The following is a 21549-nucleotide window of genomic DNA, read 5'->3' on the forward strand; positions in this document are numbered from 1 at the left end:
GCAGCAGCAGCAAGGCCCACAGGGCTGGCTAGCTGGCTAGCCAGCAAGCAGGTAGCAATGAAAGTAGGAATCTTTCTTTTTAACCCTGTAAGGGGGTGGTGCACTGTACCCGAAGATACTGCCATATCGGGTCAATGCATAGGGCGACGGAAGCAAGCTTCAAATCGGGCCCCCGTTCTCAAAAATCCATTTAATATATGGTCCCCAGATAGGGGACGTATCAGATATTAAACTGATAAGAACAGATACTACACTTGATCTTAGCCAAAAGGCCGAGAAGCGATAACCGTGAAAGGGGCGGGCCCAACAAGGTCCCCTTCATGGGCACTATCACTGCTTGCTGTCAGGGAGGCTGCCAGACAATTTTCCATGCACACTCTGGGCTGGGGGGCAGTCAACCACCAGTACACACAGCAGAACCTAAACCCATACCATTATTGCTAAGCAGCAAGACAGGGGCCCATTGCACTCCCACGGGGCCTTTTTAAATGCAATCCATAACCCGGATTTGCCAGGAACCCTTCTTACTCCTCCTACTTGCATGTGACACTGGGCTTAGGATCTGCATAGGAAACACACACACAAGCACACACCTACCTTTGTTGCCTGCAGATGCCTCCTTGGCTGTCCCCAAACGGTATCAAACCAACACCCACGGGAAGCTGTAAGCATAGAGGACATGCCTGCACCCATTGGGACTTACCTGTGTGGGTTAAATCCGGGTTATTTGACAACCTATGGCGGTGATGGTTCTGCTCAGGCAGAGCAGTGCTGATGCTCCTCATAAAGCTGTCGCTGCTGTGAAGGTTCTAGGTGACATCACAAATCCCTTTGGTTACATACACAACAAAGCTGGGTTGTTGTTGTTTACACTCTGCAAGGCCTGTGGAAGTGAGTGACATCATAGCACTGTAGTTCTGAGGGTTCAAGATGGATGCAACAATCTCCTGTTGCTTCTATGAAGGCCGTAATAGACGACATCACCAAACAGCTCCATAGTCACATACACAGCAAAGGAGAGATGTTGTTTACACCTAGTGATGTCAGTGGTATTGAGTGACATCACAGCACAGTGCTAAGGCTCCTGGGCCTGGACACAGCAGCGGCTGCAATATCTCAACGGAGAATACGTTTATATCTATGTGTGTGTGTGCGCATATATATATATATATATATATATATATATATATATATATATATATATTTCTCCGCCGAAATCACTTTTAAACCCATTTCCACCTTTTTTTCCCTTCTCTTCCTCTTACTTTTTTTTCACGTTTTTTTACGTTTTTCTCCTTTTCGCCTCTTTTCTGGGCGTATTATTCTTCTTTTTCTTCTTTTTTTTCGTCTAATGCATACCCATCAGTGCAGCAATGCTTATTCAATACCGCCAGCAGATGGAGACACTGGGGGATAATTTTCTAAGGATTTATACTGATTTTTCCTGTCTGAATTTGTCGCACAGAAAGTTGCAGGCCAAATATGTGTGACATTTCTGCGACTTTAGCTTCTAGAGCATTTTTACAACATTATACATAGGTGCTGAATACATAAAAAGCGACTGTTCAGCGACAGACAAGTCGCATCGGCTGAAAGTAGGCCAGAATGTCAGTCCATGTTGGAGCAGGTTTAGATACAGTCTAAAGCATAGATCTCAAAGTCTGTGCACAGAATTTAGCAAGGGCCTTGCACCTTCTGATGCATCAGGTAGGTGCACAATAGCATAGCCTAACCCTCTGTACTTTGGTCTATATTGATGCGGGACATAGACAGCCAGCTGATGACCAATCCATTAGTGCAATGGATGGCTGGAAGCATTTGTCTTTGCCTTTGCAATACCACAGAAGCAATGCATGGTCAATGTACAGCAATGACACACCTGTGTGAACAGCAGGAGACCCCCCCCCCCCCCCATGTTATGTTACATAGTTACATAGTTAGTACGGTCGAAAAAAGACATATGTCCATCACGTTCACCAGGGAATTAAGGGGTAGGGGTGTGGCGCGATATTGGGGAAGGGATGAGATTTTATATTTCTTCATAAGCATTAATCTTATTTTGTCAATTAGGGAACATTCAGCACCCACCCGCTATCAAGGCAGCTGCCTATCATGTCATGCCCTACCTGCACAGGTGTGCTGGCTACTCAAATGATCCAATTAAGGAGGCCATTTAGTCAGCAGCAGCAGAAGTCCTGTGCCTGGACGCTCCAACAGGGGCCAGACACAAGCAGAAGCAGAAGCAGCAGAAGCAGCAGCAGCACCACCTTTTGTTTTTTGGCTGCAGCAGCAGCAAGGCCCACAGGGCTGGCTAGCTGGCTAGCCAGCAAGCAGGTAGCAATGAAAGTAGGAATCTTTCTTTTTAACCCTGTAAGGGGGTGGTGCACTGTACCTGAAGATACTGCCATATCGGGTCAATGCATAGGGCGACGGAAGCAAGCTTCGAAATCGGCCCCCGTTCTCAAAAATCCATTTAATATATGGTCCCCAGATAGGGGACGTATCAGATATTAAACTGATAAGAACAGATACTACACTTGATCTTAGCCAAAAGGCCGAGAAGCGATAACCGTGAAAGGGGCGGGCCCAACAAGGTCCCCTTCATGGGCACTATCACTGCTTGCTGTCAGGGAGGCTGCCAGACAATTTTCCATGCACACTCTGGGCTGGGGGGCAGTCAACCACCAGTACACACAGCAGAACCTAAACCCATACCATTATTGCTAAGCAGCAAGACAGGGGCCCATTGCACTCCCACGGGGCCTTTTTAAATGCAATCCATAACCCGGATTTGCCAGGAACCCTTCTTACTCCTCCTACTTGCATGTGACACTGGGCTTAGGATCTGCATAGGAAACACACACACAAGCACACACCTACCTTTGTTGCCTGCAGATGCCTCCTTGGCTGGTCCCCCAAACGGTATCAAACCAACACCCACGGGAAGCTGTAAGCATAGAGGACATGCCTGCACCCCATTGGACTTACCTGTGTGGGTTAAATCCGGGTTATTTGACAACCTATGGCGGTGATGGTTCTGCTCAGGCAGAGCAGTGCTGATGCTCCTCATAAAGCTGTCGCCTGCTGTGAAGGTTCTAGGTGACATCACAAATCCCTTTGGTTACATACACAACAAAGCTGGGTTGTTGTTGTTTACACTCTGCAAGGCCTGTGGAAGTGAGTGACATCATAGCACTGTAGTTCTGAGGGTTCAAGATGGATGCAACAATCTCCTGTTGCTTCTATGAAGGCCGTAATAGACGACATCACCAAACAGCTCCATAGTCACATACACAGCAAAGGAGAGATGTTGTTTACACCTAGTGATGTCAGTGGTATTGAGTGACATCACAGCACAGTGCTAAGGCTCCTGGCCTGGACACAGCAGCCGGCTGCTGCAATATCTCAACGGAGAATACGTTTATATCTATGTGTGTGTGTGCGCATATATATATATATATATATATATATATATATATATATATTTCTCCGCCGAAATCACTTTTAAACCCATTTCCACCTTTTTTTCCCTTCTCTTCCTCTTACTTTTTTTTCACGTTTTTTTACGTTTTTCTCCTTTTCGCCTCTTTTCTGGGCGTATTATTCTTCTTTTTCTTCTTTTTTTCGTCTAATGCATACCCATCAGTGCAGCAATGCTTATTCAATACCGCCAGCAGATGGAGACACTGGGGGATAATTTTCTAAGGATTTATACTGATTTTTCCTGTCTGAATTTGTCGCACAGAAAGTTGCAGGCCAAATATGTGTGACATTTCTGCGACTTTAGCTTCTAGAGCATTTTTACAACATTATACATAGGTGCTGAATACATAAAAAGCGACTGTTCAGCGACAGACAAGTCGCATCGGCTGAAAGTAGGCCAGAATGTCAGTCCATGTTGGAGCAGGTTTAGATACAGTCTAAAGCATAGATCTCAAAGTCTGTGCACAGAATTTAGCAAGGGCCTCGCACCTTCTGATGCATCAGGTAGGTTGCACAATAGCATAGCCTAACCCTCATGTACTTTGGTCTATATTGATGCGGGACATAGACAGCCAGCTGATGACCAATCCATTAGTGCAATGGATGGCTGGAAGCATTTGTCTTTGCCTTTGCAATACCACAGAAGCAATGCATGGTCAATGTACAGCAATGACACACCTGTGTGAACAGCCAGGAGACCCCCCCATGTTATGTTACATAGTTACATAGTTAGTACGGTCAAAAAAAGACATATGTCCATCAAGTTCAACCAGGGAATTAAGGGGTAGGGGTGTGGCGCGATATTGGAGAAGGGATGAGATTTTATATTTCTTCATAAGCATTAATCTTATTTTGTCAATTAGGAACATTCAGCACCCACCCGCTATCAAGGCAGCTGCCTATCATGTCATGCCCTACCTGCACAGGTGTGCTGGCTACTCAAATGATCCAATTAAGGAGGCCATTTAGTCAGCAGCAGCAGAAGTCCTGTGCCTGACGCTCCAACAGGGGCCAGACACAAGCAGAAGCAGAAGCAGCAGCAGCACCACCTTTTGTTTTTTGGCTGCAGCAGCAGCAAGGCCCACAGGCTGGCTAGCTGGCTAGCCAGCAAGCAGGTAGCAATGAAAGTAGGAATCTTTCTTTTTAACCCTGTAAGGGGTGGTGCACTGTACCCGAAGATACTGCCATATCGGGTCAATGCATAGGGCGACGGAAGCAAGCTTCGAAATCGGCCCCCGTTCTCAAAAATCCATTTAATATATGGTCCCCAGATAGGGGACGTATCAGATATTAAACTGATAAGAACAGATACTACACTTGATCTTAGCCAAAAGGCCGAGAAGCGATAACCGTGAAAGGGGCGGGCCCAACAAGGTCCCCTTCATGGGCACTATCACTGCTTGCTGTCAGGGAGGCTGCCAGACAATTTTCCATGCACCACTCTGGGCTGGGGGGCAGTCAACCACCAGTACACACAGCAGAACCTAAACCCATACCATTATTTGCTAAGCAGCAAGACAGGGGCCCATTGCACTCCCACGGGGCCTTTTTAAATGCAATCCATAACCCGGATTTGCCAGGAACCCTTCTTACTCCTCCTACTTGCATGTGACACTGGGCTTAGGATCTGCATAGGAAACACACACACAAGCACACACCTACCTTTGTTGCCTGCAGATGCCTCCTTGGCTGTCCCCAAACGGTATCAAACCAACACCCACGGGAAGCTGTAAGCATAGAGGACATGCCTGCACCCCATTGGACTTACCTGTGTGGGTTAAATCCGGGTTATTTGACAACCTATGGCGGTGGATGGTTCTGCTCAGGCAGAGCAGTGCTGATGCTCCTCATAAAGCTGTCGCTGCTGTGAAGGTTCTAGGTGACATCACAAATCCCTATGGTTACATACACAACAAAGCTGGGTTGTTGTTGTTTACACTCTGCAAGGCCTGTGGAAGTGAGTGACATCATAGCACTGTAGTTCTGAGGGTTCAAGATGGATGCAACAATCTCCTGTTGCTTCTATGAAGGCCGTAATAGACGACATCACCAAAACAGCTCCATAGTCACATACACAGCAAAGGAGAGATGTTGTTTACACCTAGTGATGTCAGTGGTATTGAGTGACATCACAGCACAGTGCTAAGGCTCCTGGGCCTGGACACAGCAGCGGCTGCAATATCTCAACGGAGAATACGTTTATATCTATGTGTGTGTGTGCGCATATATATATATATATATATATATATATATATATATATATATATATATATATTTCTCCGCCGAAATCACTTTTAAACCCATTTCCACCTTTTTTTCCCTTCTCTTCCTCTTACTTTTTTTCACGTTTTTTTACGTTTTTCTCCTTTTCGCCTCTTTTCTGGGCGTATTATTCTTCTTTTTCTTCTTTTTTTTCGTCTAATGCATACCCCATCAGTGCAGCAATGCTTATTCAATACCGCCAGCAGATGGAGACACTGGGGGATAATTTTCTAAGGATTTATACTGATTTTTCCTGTCTGAATTTGTCGCACAGAAAGTTGCAGGCCAAATATGTGTGACATTTCTGCGACTTTAGCTTCTAGAGCATTTTTACAACATTATACATAGGTGCTGAATACATAAAAAGCGACTGTTCAGCGACAGACAAGTCGCATCGGCTGAAAGTAGGCCAGAATGTCAGTCCATGTTGGAGGCAGGTTTAGATACAGTCTAAAGCATAGATCTCAAAGTCTGTGCACAGAATTTAGCAAGGGCCTCGCACCTTCTGATGCATCAGGTAGGGTGCACAATAGCATAGCCTAACCCTCTGTACTTTGGTCTATATTGATGCGGGACATAGACAGCCAGCTGATGACCAATCCATTAGTGCAATGGATGGCTGGAAGCATTTGTCTTTGCCTTTGCAATACCACAGAAGCAATGCATGGTCAATGTACAGCAATGACACACCTGTGTGAACAGCCAGGAGAGCCCCCCCCCCCCCCCCCCCCATGTTATGTTACATAGTTACATAGTTAGTACGTCGATAAAGAACAAAGACCATCAAGTCACCATAATAAGTTACCAGGAAGGGTAGGGTGTGGCGCGATATTGGGGAAGGGATGAGATTTTATATATTCTTCATAAAATTAATCTTATTTTGTCAATAGGAACATTCAGCACCCACCGCTCTATCAAGGCGCTGCCTATCATGTCATGCCCCTACCTGCACAGGTGTGCTGGCTACTCAAATGATCCAATTAAGGAGGCCATTTAGTCAGCAGCAGCAGAAGTCCTGTGCCTGACCTCCAACAGGGTGCCAGACACAAGCAGAAGCAGAAGCAGCAGAAGCAGCAGCAGCACCACCTTTTGTTTTTTGGCTGCAGCAGCAGCAAGGTCCCACAGGGCTGGCTAGCTGGCTAGCCAGCAAGCAGGTAGCAATGAAAGTAGGAATCTTTCTTTTTAACCCTGTAAGGGGGTGGTGCACCTGTACCCGAAGATACTGCCATATCGGGTCAATGCATAGGGCGACGGAAGCAAGCTTCGAAATCGGCCCCCGTTCTCAAAAAATCCAATTTAATATATGGTCCCCAGATAGGGGACGTATCAGATATTAAACTGATAAGAACAGATACTACACTTGATCTTAGCCAAAAGCCGAGAGCTATAACCGTGAAGGGGCGGGCCCAACAAGGTCCCCCTTCATGGCACTATCACTGCTTGCTGTCAGGGAGGCTGCCAGACAATTTTCCATGCACACTCTGGGCTGGGGGGCAGTCAACCACCAGTACACACAGCAGAACCTAAACCCATACCATTATTGCTAAGCAGCAAGACAGGGGCCCATTGCACTCCCACGGGGCCCTTTTTAAATGCAATCCATAACCCGGATTTGCCAGGGAACCCTTCTTACTCCTCCTACTTGCATGTGACACTGGGGCTTAGGATCTGCATAGGAAACACACACACAAGCACACACCTACCTTTGTTGCCTGCAGATGCCTCCTTGGCTGTCCCCAAACGGTATCAAACAACACCCACGGGAAGCTGTAAGCATAGAGGACATGCCTGCACCCCATTGGACTTACCTGTGTGTGTTAAATCCGGGTTATTTGACAACCTATGGCGGTGATGGTTCTGATCCAGGCAGAGCAGTGCTGATGCTCCTCATAAAGCTGTCGCTGCTGTGGAAGGTTCTAGGTGACATCACAAATCCCTATGGTTACATACACAACAAAGCTGGTGTTGTTGTTGTTTACACTCTGCAAGGCCTGTGGAAGTGAGTGACATCATAGCACTGTAGTTCTGAGGGTTCAAGATGGATGCAACAATCTCCTGTTGCTTCTATGAAGGCCGTAATAGACGACATCACCAAACAGCTCATAGTCACATACACAGCAAAGGAGAGATGTTGTTTACACCTAGTGATGTCAGTGGTATTGAGTGACATCACAGCACAGTGCTAAGGCTCCTGGGCCTGGACACAGCAGCGGCTGCAATATCTCAACGGAGAATACGTTTATATCTATGTGTGTGTGTGCGCATATATATATATATATATATATATATATTATATATATTTCTCCGCCGAAATCACTTTTAAACCCATTTCCACCTTTTTTTCCCTTCTCTTCCTCTTACTTTTTTTCACGTTTTTTACGTTTTTCTCCTTTTCGCCTCTTTTCTGGGCGTATTATTCTTCTTTTTTCTTCTTTTTTTTCGTCTAATGCATACCCCATCAGTGCAGCAATTGCTTATTCAATACCGCCAGCAGATGGAGACACTGGGGGATAATTTTCGAAGGATTTATACTGATTTTTCCTGTCTGAATTTGTCGCACAGAAAGTTGCAGGCCAAATATGTGTGACATTTCTGCGACTTTAGCTTCTAGAGCATTTTTACAACATTATACATAGGTGCTGAATACATAAAAAGCGACTGTTCAGCGACAGACAAGTCGCATCGGCTGAAAGTAGGCCAGAATGTCAGTCCATGTTGGAAGCAGGTTTAGATACAGTCTAAAGCATAGATCTCAAAGTCTGTGCACAGAATTTAGCAAGGGCCTCGCACCTTCTGATGCATCAGGTAGGTGCACAATAGCATAGCCTAACCCTCTGTACTTTGGTCTATATTGATGCGGGACATAGACAGCCAGCTGATGACCAATCCATTAGTGCAATGGATGGCTGGAAGCATTTGTCTTTGCCTTTGCAATACCACAGAAGCAATGCATGGTCAATGTACAGCAATGACACACCTGTGTGAACAGCCAGGAGACCCCCCCCCCCACCCATGTTATGTTACATAGTTACATAGTTAGTACGGTCGAAAAAAGACATATGTCCATCAAGTTCAACCAGGGAATTAAGGGGTAGGGGTGTGGCGCGATATTGGGGAAGGGATGAGATTTTATATTTTCTTCATAAGCATTAATCTTATTTTGTCAATTAGGAACATTCAGCACCCACCCGCTATCAAGGCAGCTGCCTATCATGTCATGCCCTACCTGCCACAGGTGTGCTGGCTACTCAAATGATCCAATTAAGGAGGCCATTTAGTCAGCAGCAGCAGAAGTCCTGTGCCTGACGCTCCAACAGGGGCCAGACGCAAGCAGAAGCAGAAGCAGCAGAAGCAGCAGCAGCACCACCTTTTGTTTTTTGGCTGCAGCAGCAGCAAGGCCCACAGGGCTGGCTAGCTGGCTAGCCAGCAAGCAGGTAGCAATGAAAGTAGGAATCTTTCTTTTTAACCCTGTAAGGGGGTGGTGCACTGTACCCGAAGATACTGCCATATCGGGTCAATGCATAGGGCGACGGAAGCAAGCTTCGAAATCGGCCCCCGTTCTCAAAAATCCATTTAATATATGGTCCCCAGATAGGGGACGTATCAGATATTAAACTGATAAGAACAGATACTACACTTGATCTTAGCCAAAAGGCCGAGAAGCGATAACCGTGAAAGGGGCGGGCCCCAACAAGGTCCCCTTCATGGGCACTATCACTGCTTGCTGTCAGGGAGGCTGCCAGACAATTTTCCATGCACACTCTGGGCTGGGGGGCAGTCAACCACCAGTACACACAGCAGAACCTAAACCCATACCATTATTGCTAAGCAGCAAGACAGGGGCCCATTGCACTCCCACGGGGCCTTTTTAAATGCAATCCATAACCCGGATTTGCCAGGAACCCTTCTTACTCCTCCTACTTGCATGTGACACTGGGCTTAGGATCTGCATAGGAAACACACACACAAGCACACACCTACCTTTGTTGCCTGCAGATGCCTCCTTGGCTGTCCCCAAACGGTATCAAACAACACCCACGGAAGCTGTAAGCATAGAGGACATGCCTGCACCCCATTGGACTTACCTGTGTGGGTTAAATCCGGGTTATTTGACAACCTATGGCGGTGATGGTTCTGCTCAGGCAGAGCAGTGCTGATGCTCCTCATAAAGCTGTCGCTGCTGTGAAGGTTCTAGGTGACATCACAAATCCCTTTGGTTACATACACAACAAAGCTGGGGTTGTTGTTGTTTACACTCGCAAGGCCTGTGGAAGTGAGTGACATCATAGCACTGTAGTTCTGAGGGTTCAAGATGGATGCAACAATCTCCTGTTGCTTCTATGAAGGCCGTAATAGACGACATCACCAAACAGCTCCATAGTCACATACACAGCAAAAGGAGAGATGTTGTTTACCCACCTAGTGATGTCAGTGGTATTGAGTGACATCACAGCACAGTGCTAAGGCTCCTGGGCCTGGACACAGCAGCGGCTGCAATATCTCAACGGAGAATACGTTTATATCTATGTGTGTGTGTGCGCATATATATATATATATAGTATATATATATATAAATATATATATATATATATATATATAATTTCTCCGCCGAAATCACTTTTAAACCCATTTCCACCTTTTTTCCCTTCTCTTAATCTTACTTTTTTTTCACGTTTTTTTACGTTTTTCTCCTTTTCGCCTCTTTTCTGGGCGTATTATTCTTCTTTTTCTTCTTTTTTTTCGTCTAATGCATACCCCATCAGTGCAGCAATGCTTATTCAATACCGCCAGCAGATGGAGACACTGGGGGATAATTTTCTAAGGATTTATACTGATTTTTCCTGTCTGAATTTGTCGCACAGAAAGTTGCAGGCAAATATGTGTGACATTTCTGCGACTTTAGCTTCTAGAGCATTTTTACAACATTATACATAGGTGCTGAATACAATAAAAGCGACTGTTCAGCGACAGACAAGTCGCATCGGCTGAAAGTAGGCCAGAATGTCAGTCCATGTTGGAGCAGGTTTAGATACAGTCTAAAGCATAGATCTCAAAGTCTGTGCACAGAATTTAGCAAGGGCCTCGCACCTTCTGATGCATCAGGTAGGTGCACAATAGCATAGCCTAACCCTCTGTACTTTGGTCTATATTGATGCGGGACATAGACAGCCAGCTGATGACCAATCCATTAGTGCAATGGATGGCTGGAAGCATTTGTCTTTGCCTTTGCAATACCACAGAAGCAATGCATGGTCAATGTACAGCAATGACACACCTGTGTGAACAGCCAGGAGACCCCCCCCCCCCCCCCCATGTTATGTTACATAGTTACATAGTTAGTACGGTCGAAAAAAGACATATGGTCCATCAAGTTCAACCAGGGAATTAAGGGGTAGGGGGTGTGGCGCGATATTGGGGAAGGGATGAGATTTTATATTTCTTCATAAGCATTAATCTTATTTTGTCAATTAGGAACATTCAGCACCCACACCGCTATCAAGGCAGCTGCCTATCATGTCATGCCCTACCTGCACAGGTGTCTGGCTACTCAAATGATCCAATTAAGGAGGCCATTTAGTCAGCAGCAGCAGAAGTCCTGTGCCTGGACGCTCCAACAGGGGCCAGACACAAGCAGAAGCAGAAGCAGCAGAAGCAGCAGCAGCACCACCTTTTGTTTTTTGGCTGCAGCAGCAGCAAGGCCCACAGGGCTGGCTAGCTGGCTAGCCAGCAAGCAGGTAGCAATGAAAGTAGGAATCTTTCTTTTTAACCCTGTAAGGGGGTGGTGCACTGTACCCGAAGATACTGCCATATCGGGTCAATGCATAGGGCGACGGAAGCAAGCTTCGAAATCGGCCCCCGTTCTCAAAAATCCATTTAATATATGGTCCCCAGATAGGGGACGTATCAGATATTAAACTGATAAGAACAGATACTACACTTGATCTTAGCCAAAAGGCCGAGAAGCGATAACCGTGAAAGGGGCGGGCCCAACAAGGTCCCCTTCATGGGCACTATCACTGCTTGCTGTCAGGGAGGCTGCCAGACAATTTTCCATGCACACTCTGGGCTGGGGGGCAGTCAACCACCAGTACACACAGCAGAACCTAAACCCATACCATTATTGCTAAGCAGCAAGACAGGGGCCCATTGCACTCCCACGGGGCCTTTTTAAATGCAATCCATAACCCGGATTTGCCAGGAACCCTTCTTACTCCTCCTACTTGCATGTGACACTGGGCTTAGGATCTGCATAGGAAACACACACACAAGCACACACCTACCTTTGTTGCCTGCAGATGCCTCCTTGGCTGTCCCCAAACGGTATCAAACCAACACCCACGGGAAGCTGTAAGCATAGAGGACATGCCTGCACCCCATTGGACTTACCTGTGTGGGTTAAATCCGGGTTATTTGACAACCTATGGCGGTGATGGTTCTGCTCAGGCAGAGCAGTGCTGATGCTCCTCATAAAGCTGTCGCTGCTGTGAAGGTTCTAGGTGACATCACAAATCCCTATGGTTACATACACAACAAAGCTGGGTTGTTGTTGTTTACACTCTGCAAGGCCTGTGGAAGTGAGTGACATCATAGCACTGTAGTTCTGAGGGTTCAAGATGGATGCAACAATCTCCTGTTGCTTCTATGAAGGCCGTAATAGACGACATCACCAAACAGCTCCATAGTCACATACACAGCAAAGGAGAGATGTTGTTTACACCTAGTGATGTCAGTGGTATTGAGTGACATCACAGCACAGTGCTAAGGCTCCTGGGCCTGGACACAGCAGCGGCTGCAATATCTCAACGGAGAATACGTTTATATCTATGTGTGTGTGTGCGCATATATATATATATATATATATATATATATATATATATATATATATATCTCCGCCGAAATCACTTTTAAACCCATTTCCACCTTTTTTTCCCTTCTCTTCCTCTTACTTTTTTTTCACGTTTTTTTACGTTTTTCTCCTTTTCGCCTCTTTTCTGGGCGTATTATTCTTCTTTTTCTTCTTTTTTTTCGTCTAATGCATACCCCATCAGTGCAGCAATGCTTATTCAATACCGCCAGCAGATGGAGACACTGGGGGATAATTTTCTAAGGATTTATACTGATTTTTCCTGTCTGAATTTGTCGCACAGAAAGTTGCAGGCCAAATATGTGTGACATTTCTGCGACTTTAGCTTCTAGAGCATTTTTACAACATTATACATAGGTGCTGAATACATAAAAAGCGACTGTTCAGCGACAGACAAGTCGCATCGGCTGAAAGTAGGCCAGAATGTCAGTCCATGTTGGAGCAGGTTTAGATACAGTCTAAAGCATAGATCTCAAAGTCTGTGCACAGAATTTAGCAAGGGCCTCGCACCTTCTGATGCATCAGGTAGGTGCACAATAGCATAGCCTAACCCTCTGTACTTTGGTCTATATTGATGCGGGACATAGACAGCCAGCTGATGACCAATCCATTAGTGCAATGGATGGCTGGAAGCATTTGTCTTTGCCTTTGCAATACCACAGAAGCAATGCATGGTCAATGTACAGCAATGACACACCTGTGTGAACAGCCAGGAGACCCTCCCCCCCCCCCATGTTATGTTACATAGTTACATAGTTAGTACGGTCGAAAAAAGACATATGTCCATCAAGTTCAACCAGGGAATTAAGGGGTAGGGGTGTGGCGCGATATTGGGGAAGGGATGAGATTTTATATTTCTTCATAAGCATTAATCTTATTTTGTCAATTAGGAACATTCAGCACCCACCCGCTATCAAGGCAGCTGCCTATCATGTCATGCCCTACCTGCACAGGTGTGCTGGCTACTCAAATGATCCAATTAAGGAGGCCATTTAGTCAGCAGCAGCAGAAGTCCTGTGCCTGGACGCTCCAACAGGGGCCAGACACAAGCAGAAGCAGCAGAAGCAGCAGCAGCACCACCTTTTGTTTTTTGGCTGCAGCAGCAGCAAGGCCCACAGGGCTGGCTAGCTGGCTAGCCAGCAAGCAGGTAGCAATGAAAGTAGGAATCTTTCTTTTTAACCCTGTAAGGGGGTGGTGCACTGTACCCGAAGATACTGCCATATCGGGTCAATGCATAGGGCGACGGAAGCAAGCTTCGAAATCGGCCCCCGTTCTCAAAAATCCATTTAATATATGGTCCCCAGATAGGGGACGTATCAGATATTAAACTGATAAGAACAGATACTACACTTGATCTTAGCCAAAAGGCCGAGAAGCGATAACCGTGAAAGGGGCGGGCCCAACAAGGTCCCCTTCATGGGCACTATCACTGCTTGCTGTCAGGGAGGCTGCCAGACAATTTTCCATGCACACTCTGGGCTGGGGGGCAGTCAACCACCAGTACACACAGCAGAACCTAAACCCATACCATTATTGCTAAGCAGCAAGACAGGGGCCCATTGCACTCCCACGGGGCCTTTTTAAATGCAATCCATAACCCGGATTTGCCAGGAACCCTTCTTACTCCTCCTACTTGCATGTGACACTGGGCTTAGGATCTGCATAGGAAACACACACACAAGCACACACCTACCTTTGTTGCCTGCAGATGCCTCCTTGGCTGTCCCCAAACGGTATCAAACCAACACCCACGGGAAGCTGTAAGCATAGAGGACATGCCTGCACCCCATTGGACTTACCTGTGTGGGTTAAATCCGGGTTATTTGACAACCTATGGCGGTGATGGTTCTGCTCAGGCAGAGCAGTGCTGATGCTCCTCATAAAGCTGTCGCTGCTGTGAAGGTTCTAGGTGACATCACAAATCCCTATGGTTACATACACAACAAAGCTGGGTTGTTGTTGTTTACACTCTGCAAGGCCTGTGGAAGTGAGTGACATCATAGCACTGTAGTTCTGAGGGTTCAAGATGGATGCAACAATCTCCTGTTGCTTCTATGAAGGCCGTAATAGACGACATCACCAAACAGCTCCATAGTCACATACACAGCAAAGGAGAGATGTTGTTTACACCTAGTGATGTCAGTGGTATTGAGTGACATCACAGCACAGTGCTAAGGCTCCTGGGCCTGGACACAGCAGCGGCTGCAATATCTCAACGGAGAATACGTTTATATCTATGTGTGTGTGTGCGCATATATATATATATATATATATATATATATATATATATATATATATTTCTCCGCCGAAATCACTTTTAAACCCATTTCCACCTTTTTTTCCCTTCTCTTCCTCTTACTTTTTTTTCACGTTTTTTTACGTTTTTCTCCTTTTCGCCTCTTTTCTGGGCGTATTATTCTTCTTTTTCTTCTTTTTTTTCGTCTAATGCATACCCCATCAGTGCAGCAATGCTTATTCAATACCGCCAGCAGATGGAGACACTGGGGGATAATTTTCTAAGGATTTATACTGATTTTTCCTGTCTGAATTTGTCGCACAGAAAGTTGCAGGCCAAATATGTGTGACATTTCTGCGACTTTAGCTTCTAGAGCATTTTTACAACATTATACATAGGTGCTGAATACATAAAAAGCGACTGTTCAGCGACAGACAAGTCGCATCGGCTGAAAGTAGGCCAGAATGTCAGTCCATGTTGGAGCAGGTTTAGATACAGTCTAAAGCATAGATCTCAAAGTCTGTGCACAGAATTTAGCAAGGGCCTCGCACCTTCTGATGCATCAGGTAGGTGCACAATAGCATAGCCTAACCCTCTGTACTTTGGTCTATATTGATGCGGGACATAGACAGCCAGCTGATGACCAATCCATTAGTGCAATGGATGGCTGGAAGCATTTGTCTTTGCCTTTGCAATACCACAGAAGCAATGCATGGTCAATGTACAGCAATGACACACCTGTGTGAACAGCCAGGAGACCCCCCCATGTTATGTTACATAGTTACATAGTTAGTACGGTCAAAAAAAGACATATGTCCATCAAGTTCAACCAGGGAATTAAGGGGTAGGGGTGTGGCGCGATATTGGGGAAGGGATGAGATTTTATATTTCTTCATAAGCATTAATCTTATTTTGTCAATTAGGAACATTCAGCACCCACCCGCTATCAAGGCAGCTGCCTATCATGTCATGCCCTACCTGCACAGGTGTGCTGGCTACTCAAATGATCCAATTAAGGAGGCCATTTAGTCAGCAGCAGCAGAAGTCCTGTGCCTGGACGCTCCAACAGGGGCCAGACACAAGCAGAAGCAGAAGCAGCAGAAGCAGCAGCAGCACCACCTTTTGTTTTTTGGCTGCAGCAGCAGCAAGGCCCACAGGGCTGGCTAGCTGGCTAGCCAGCAAGCAGGTAGCAATGAAAGTAGGAATCTTTCTTTTTAACCCTGTAAGGGGTGGTGCACTGTACCCGAAGATACTGCCATATCGGGTCAATGCATAGGGCGACGGAAGCAAGCTTCGAAATCGGCCCCCGTTCTCAAAAATCCATTTAATATATGGTCCCCAGATAGGGGACGTATCAGATATTAAACTGATAAGAACAGATACTACACTTGATCTTAGCCAAAAGGCCGAGAAGCGATAACCGTGAAAGGGGCGGGCCCAACAAGGTCCCCTTCATGGGCACTATCACTGCTTGCTGTCAGGGAGGCTGCCAGACAATTTTCCATGCACACTCTGGGCTGGGGGGCAGTCAACCACCAGTACAAACAGCAGAACCTAAACCCATACCATTATTGCTAAGCAGCAAGACAGGGGCCCATTGCACTCCCACGGGGCCTTTTTAAATGCAATCCATAACCCGGATTTGCCAGGAACCCTTCTTACTCCTCCTACTTGCATGTGACACTGGGCTTAGGATCTGCATAGGAAACACACACACAAGCACACACCTACCTTTGTTGCCTGCAGATGCCTCCTTGGCTGTCCCCAAACGGTATCAAACCAACACCCACGGGAAGCTGTAAGCATAGAGGACATGCCTGCACCCCATTGGACTTACCTGTGTGGGTTAAATCCGGGTTATTTGACAACCTATGGCGGTGATGGTTCTGCTCAGGCAGAGCAGTGCTGATGCTCCTCATAAAGCTGTCGCTGCTGTGAAGGTTCTAGGTGACATCACAAATCCCTATGGTTACATACACAACAAAGCTGGGTTGTTGTTGTTTACACTCTGCAAGGCCTGTGGAAGTGAGTGACATCATAGCACTGTAGTTCTGAGGGTTCAAGATGGATGCAACAATCTCCTGTTGCTTCTATGAAGGCCGTAATAGACGACATCACCAAACAGCTCCATAGTCACATACACAGCAAAGGAGAGATGTTGTTTACACCTAGTGATGTCAGTGGTATTGAGTGACATCACAGCACAGTGCTAAGGCTCCTGGGCCTGGACACAGCAGCGGCTGCAATATCTCAACGGAGAATACGTTTATATCTATGTGTGTGTGTGCGCATATATATATATATATATATATATATATATATATTTCTCCGCCGAAATCACTTTTAAACCCATTTCCACCTTTTTTTCCCTTCTCTTCCTCTTACTTTTTTTTCACGTTTTTTTACGTTTTTCTCCTTTTCGCCTCTTTTCTGGGCGTATTATTCTTCTTTTTCTTCTTTTTTTCGTCTAATGCATACCCCATCAGTGCAGCAATGCTTATTCAATACCGCCAGCAGATGGAGACACTGGGGGATAATTTTCTAAGGATTTATACTGATTTTTCCTGTCTGAATTTGTCGCACAGAAAGTTGCAGGCCAAATATGTGTGACATTTCTGCGACTTTAGCTTCTAGAGCATTTTTACAACATTATACATAGGTGCTGAATACATAAAAAGCGACTGTTCAGCGACAGACAAGTCGCATCGGCTGAAAGTAGGCCAGAATGTCAGTCCATGTTGGAGCAGGTTTAGATACAGTCTAAAGCATAGATCTCAAAAGTCTGTGCACAGAATTTAGCAAGGGCCTCGCACCTTCTGATGCATCAGGTAAGGTGCACAATAGCATAGCCTAACCCTCTGTACTTTGGTCTATATTGATGCGGGACATAGACAGCCAGCTGATGACCAATCCATTAGTGCAATGGATGGCTGGAAGCATTTGTCTTTGCCTTTGCAATACCACAGAAGCAATGCATGGTCAATGTACAGCAATGACACACCTGTGTGAACAGCCAGGAGACCCCCCCCCCCCCCCCCCCCATGTTATGTTACATAGTTACATAGTTAGTACGGTCGAAAAAAGACATATGTCCATCAAGTTCAACCAGGGAATTAAGGGGTAGGGGTGTGGCGCGATATTGGGGAAGGGATGAGATTTTATATTTCTTCATAAGCATTAATCTTATTTTGTCAATTAGGAACATTCAGCACCCACCCGCTATCAAGGCAGCTGCCTATCATGTCATGCCCTACCTGCACAGGTGTGCTGGCTACTCAAATGATCCAATTAAGGAGGCCATTTAGTCAGCAGCAGCAGAAGTCCTGTGCCTGGACGCTCCAACAGGGGCCAGACACAAGCAGAAGCAGAAGCAGCAGAAGCAGCAGCAGCACCACCTTTTGTTTTTTGGCTGCAGCAGCAGCAAGGCCCACAGGGCTGGCTAGCTGGCTAGCCAGCAAGCAGGTAGCAATGAAAGTAGGAATCTTTCTTTTTAACCCTGTAAGGGGGTGGTGCACTGTACCCGAAGATACTGCCATATCGGGTCAATGCATAGGGCGACGGAAGCAAGCTTCGAAATCGGCCCCCGTTCTCAAAAATCCATTTAATATATGGTCCCCAGATAGGGGACGTATCAGATATTAAACTGATAAGAACAGATACTACACTTGATCTTAGCCAAAAGGCCGAGAAGCGATAACCGTGAAAGGGGCGGGCCCAACAAGGTCCCCTTCATGGGCACTATCACTGCTTGCTGTCAGGGAGGCTGCCAGACAATTTTCCATGCACACTCTGGGCTGGGGGGCAGTCAACCACCAGTACACACAGCAGAACCTAAACCCATACCATTATTGCTAAGCAGCAAGACAGGGGCCCATTGCACTCCCACGGGGCCTTTTTAAATGCAATCCATAACCCGGATTTTGCCAGGAACCCTTCTTACTCCTCCTACTTGCATGTGACACTGGGCTTAGGATCTGCATAGGAAACACACACACAAGCACACACCTACCTTTGTTGCCTGCAGATGCCTCCTTGGCTGTCCCCAAACGGTATCAAACCAACACCCACGGGAAGCTGTAAGCATAGAGGACATGCCTGCACCCCATTGGACTTACCTGTGTGGGTTAAATCCGGGTTATTTGACAACCTATGGCGGTGATGGTTCTGCTCAGGCAGAGCAGTGCTGATGCTCCTCATAAAGCTGTCGCTGCTGTGAAGGTTCTAGGTGACATCACAAATCCCTATGGTTACATACACAACAAAGCTGGGTTGTTGTTGTTTACACTCTGCAAGGCCTGTGGAAGTGAGTGACATCATAGCACTGTAGTTCTGAGGGTTCAAGATGGATGCAACAATCTCCTGTTGCTTCTATGAAGGCCGTAATAGACGACATCACCAAACAGCTCCATAGTCACATACACAGCAAAGGAGAGATGTTGTTTACACCTAGTGATGTCAGTGGTATTGAGTGACATCACAGCACAGTGCTAAGGCTCCTGGGCCTGGACACAGCAGCGGCTGCAATATCTCAACGGAGAATACGTTTATATCTATGTGTGTGTGTGCGCATATATATATATATATATATATATATATATTATATATATATATTTCTCCGCCGAAATCACTTTTAAACCCATTTCCACCTTTTTTTCCCTTCTCTTCCTCTTACTTTTTTTTCACGTTTTTTTTACGTTTTTCTCCTTTTCGCCTCTTTTCTGGGCGTATTATTCTTCTTTTTCTTGCTTTTTTTTCGTCTAATGCATACCCCATCAGTGCAGCAATGCTTATTCAATACCGCCAGCAGATGGAGACACTGGGGGATAATTTTCTAAGGATTTATACTGATTTTTCCTGTCTGAATTTGTCGCACAGAAAGTTGCAGGCCAAATATGTGTGACATTTCTGCGACTTTAGCTTCTAGAGCATTTTTACAACATTATACATAGGTGCTGAATACATAAAAAGCGACTGTTCAGCGACAGACAAGTCGCATCGGCTGAAAGTAGGCCAGAATGTCAGTCCATGTTGGAGCAGGTTTAGATACAGTCTAAAGCATAGATCTCAAAGTCTGTGCACAGAATTTAGCAAGGGCCTCGCACCTTCTGATGCATCAGGTAGGTGCACAATAGCATAGCCTAACCCTCTGTACTTTGGTCTATATTGATGCGGGACATAGACAGCCAGCTGATGACCAATCCATTAGTGCAATGGATGGCTGGAAGCATTTGTCTTTGCCTTTGCAATACCACAGAAGCAATGCATGGTCAATGTACAGCAATGACACACCTGTGTGAACAGCCAGGAGACCCCCCCCCCCCCCCCATGTTATGTTACATAGTTACATAGTTAGTACGGTCGAAAAAAGACATATGTCCATCAAGTTCAACCAGGGAATTAAGGGGTAGGGGTGTGGCGCGATATTAGGGAAGGGATGAGATTTTATATTTCTTCATAAGCATTAATCTTATTTTGTCAATTAGGAACATTCAGCACCCACCCGCTATCAAGGCAGCTGCCTATCATGTCATGCCCTACCTGCACAGGTGTGCTGGCTACTCAAATGATCCAATTAAGGAGGCCATTTAGTCAGCAGCAGCAGAAGTCCTGTGCCTGGACGCTCCAACAGGGGCCAGACGCAAGCAGAAGCAGAAGCAGCAGAAGCAGCAGCAGCACCACCTTTTGTTTTTTGGCTGCAGCAGCAGCAAGGCCCACAGGGCTGGCTAGCTGGCTAGCCAGCAAGCAGGTAGCAATGAAAGTAGGAATCTTTCTTTTTAACCCTGTAAGGGGGTGGTGCACTGTACCCGAAGATACTGCCATATCGGGTCAATGCATAGGGCGACGGAAGCAAGCTTCGAAATCGGCCCCCGTTCTCAAAAATCCATTTAATATATGGTCCCCAGATAGGGGACGTATCAGATATTAAACTGATAAGAACAGATACTACACTTGATCTTAGCCAAAAGGCCGAGAAGCGATAACCGTGAAAGGGGCGGGCCCAACAAGGTCCCCTTCATGGGCACTATCACTGCTTGCTGTCAGGGAGGCTGCCAGACAATTTTCCATGCACACTCTGGGCTGGGGGGCAGTCAACCACCAGTACACACAGCAGAACCTAAACCCATACCATTATTGCTAAGCAGCAAGACAGGGGCCCATTGCACTCCCACGGGGCCTTTTTAAATGCAATCCATAACCCGGATTTGCCAGGAACCCTTCTTACTCCTCCTACTTGCATGTGACACTGGGCTTAGGATCTGCATAGGAAACACACACACAAGCACACACCTACCTTTGTTGCCTGCAGATGCCTCCTTGGCTGTCCCCAAACGGTATCAAACCAACACCCACGGGAAGCTGTAAGCATAGAGGACATGCCTGCACCCCATTGGACTTACCTGTGTGGGTTAAATCCGGGTTATTTGACAACCTATGGCGGTGATGGTTCTGCTCAGGCAGAGCAGTGCTGATGCTCCTCATAAAGCTGTCGCTGCTGTGAAGGTTCTAGGTGACATCACAAATCCCTTTGGTTACATACACAACAAAGCTGGGTTGTTGTTGTTTACCACTCTGCAAGGCCTGTGGAAGTGAGTGACATCATAGCACTGTAGTTCTGAGGGTTCAAGATGGATGCAACAATCTCCTGTTGCTTCTATGAAGGCCGTAATAGACGACATCACCAAACAGCTCCATAGTCACATAA

At 46.2% G+C, this 21549-nt stretch overlaps 10 non-coding genes across 10 annotated transcripts; all 10 read right to left on the reverse strand.

Moving 5' to 3' along the window:
* Positions 1 to 93: 93 nt before the first annotated feature.
* Positions 94 to 284, reverse strand: LOC130312712 (U2 spliceosomal RNA). Its single transcript, XR_008860805.1, has one exon. It is a non-coding gene; the product is annotated as a U2 spliceosomal RNA (small nuclear RNA).
* Positions 285 to 2376: 2092 nt separating this feature from the next.
* On the reverse strand, positions 2377 to 2567 carry LOC130312716 (U2 spliceosomal RNA). Its single transcript, XR_008860808.1, has one exon. It is a non-coding gene; the product is annotated as a U2 spliceosomal RNA (small nuclear RNA).
* A 2072-nt stretch (positions 2568 to 4639) lies between these two features.
* LOC130312703 (U2 spliceosomal RNA) lies at positions 4640 to 4830 on the reverse strand. The gene has a single exon (XR_008860796.1). It is a non-coding gene; the product is annotated as a U2 spliceosomal RNA (small nuclear RNA).
* A 2111-nt stretch (positions 4831 to 6941) lies between these two features.
* Positions 6942 to 7133, reverse strand: LOC130312717 (U2 spliceosomal RNA). Its single transcript, XR_008860809.1, has one exon. It is a non-coding gene; the product is annotated as a U2 spliceosomal RNA (small nuclear RNA).
* A 2088-nt stretch (positions 7134 to 9221) lies between these two features.
* Positions 9222 to 9412, reverse strand: LOC130312704 (U2 spliceosomal RNA). Its single transcript, XR_008860797.1, has one exon. It is a non-coding gene; the product is annotated as a U2 spliceosomal RNA (small nuclear RNA).
* Positions 9413 to 11522: 2110 nt separating this feature from the next.
* Positions 11523 to 11713, reverse strand: LOC130312705 (U2 spliceosomal RNA). Its single transcript, XR_008860798.1, has one exon. It is a non-coding gene; the product is annotated as a U2 spliceosomal RNA (small nuclear RNA).
* A 2086-nt stretch (positions 11714 to 13799) lies between these two features.
* Positions 13800 to 13990, reverse strand: LOC130312706 (U2 spliceosomal RNA). Its single transcript, XR_008860799.1, has one exon. It is a non-coding gene; the product is annotated as a U2 spliceosomal RNA (small nuclear RNA).
* A 2083-nt stretch (positions 13991 to 16073) lies between these two features.
* LOC130312707 (U2 spliceosomal RNA) lies at positions 16074 to 16264 on the reverse strand. Its single transcript, XR_008860800.1, has one exon. It is a non-coding gene; the product is annotated as a U2 spliceosomal RNA (small nuclear RNA).
* A 2086-nt stretch (positions 16265 to 18350) lies between these two features.
* On the reverse strand, positions 18351 to 18541 carry LOC130312708 (U2 spliceosomal RNA). The gene has a single exon (XR_008860801.1). It is a non-coding gene; the product is annotated as a U2 spliceosomal RNA (small nuclear RNA).
* A 2093-nt stretch (positions 18542 to 20634) lies between these two features.
* LOC130312709 (U2 spliceosomal RNA) lies at positions 20635 to 20825 on the reverse strand. The gene has a single exon (XR_008860802.1). It is a non-coding gene; the product is annotated as a U2 spliceosomal RNA (small nuclear RNA).
* Positions 20826 to 21549: the final 724 nt, after the last annotated feature.

This window comes from Hyla sarda, unplaced genomic scaffold (assembly GCF_029499605.1).
Source record: "Hyla sarda isolate aHylSar1 unplaced genomic scaffold, aHylSar1.hap1 scaffold_1721, whole genome shotgun sequence".
NCBI classification, from domain to species: Eukaryota; Metazoa; Chordata; class Amphibia; order Anura; family Hylidae; genus Hyla; species Hyla sarda.